Here is a 1,381-nt window from a genome sequence, read left to right as displayed (position 1 = left end):
ATGTGCTCTAAGAGTTTCAATTTTGCCGCATTTTTCGCTGATTTTTGGGAAATTTTTGAAAGTAACCGTGACACCTGAAGTGAATTTCAGGAGCTGGTCGATTGAAGTCGGACTTTCAGAAACTAATTAATCGAGACAAAATTGCAGCAGATAGAAAAGTCGAATAGCTAAAATCTTTATTTCTGAGCTCCGAATGTTTTATTTGTTTCACATCCTTGTCTGATTTTTGGAAAATTTTTCAAAACGCTCCTGCCACCGCAATTGAATTCCAAACGCCGATTGATACAACTCGCACTTTATAAACAAATCAATTGTATTAAAACTGCACCAAATAGAAATATACCGTTCAATAGACAAAACCTTGCCCTATGCGCTCTAAAAGTTTCAATTGTGCCACATTTTTGGCCGATTTTGGGGAATTTTTTTAATATGCCCTTGACAGCTGAAGTGAATTTCAAGCGCCAAGCTACAGAAGTTGGACTTTTACAAACGAATTAATTGAGCCAATATTGCGAGAGATACAAAGGCGCTTTTATGCCCTTGAATAGAGGAAGCGTTGCTCTTTGCGCACTGAAAGTTTCATTTTTGCCGGCGTTTCCGTTGATTTTTGGCAAATTTAAAAAAAAAATTTAGGGCGCAAATTGATACACTTCGGACTTCCACACTCTGATTAATCGTGCCTAAACCGCAACAGATACAAAAGCGCTTTTTGTGCCATGGAATAGAGAAACCATCACTCAATGCAGTCGAAACTGTTTACTTTTGCAGCATTTTTTGCTGACTTTATGACCTAAAATCGTTGAGTTGGGGCCGTTGAGGCTCTTGAGCTGCCGGCTTCAAGTGAGTCAATTGCCAACAGACGAATTGAGGTGGCAAAACACTCAAACCGAAACCAGCAGAGGCAGAAAAACGGCTGTTGGGCCCCGAAGGTGAACAGTGTCGGAATTCGATGGCAGGTCCAGTTACATGCCCACGAAAACGATGTCCGAGCTCAGACTCATAACTCTCCACGAAAGCGCTGAGTGTATTCAAATAGCCGGTGCAGGTGTTACTCAGACATGGCGGCGCCGGCAAGCGGCATTCCATTCGACCTGCACGTGTATTTATTGCGCCGAACAGCGGCGGCACTATTTTCTCAAAAAAACCGCTTATCATCTGAAAAAACCGCCTACTGTTTGACGATTGACAGCCGACAGCTGTCAGCTGTCACCCGATTGCTTCCGACCTGAGCCGAACATCCACTACAAGGCCAGTTGCCATAGTAACTAGTGTTTAACGGTTAAGGCTTTTTTTACAAACTTCTTTTTGGGTATTTCGCCTCAAAAATTTTTGTCTTTAAAAAAGACGGAATTTCCTCACGTCTTTTATTACAGATTGATAA

Source organism: Dendroctonus ponderosae, unplaced genomic scaffold, assembly GCF_020466585.1.
Source record: "Dendroctonus ponderosae isolate FM_Combo_2020 unplaced genomic scaffold, Dpon_F_20191213v2 Dpon_F_20191213_9, whole genome shotgun sequence".
Lineage (NCBI taxonomy): Eukaryota > Metazoa > Arthropoda > Insecta > Coleoptera > Curculionidae > Dendroctonus > Dendroctonus ponderosae.
The sequence above is the reverse complement of the archived record's forward strand: the minus strand, read 5'-3'. Positions refer to the sequence as shown.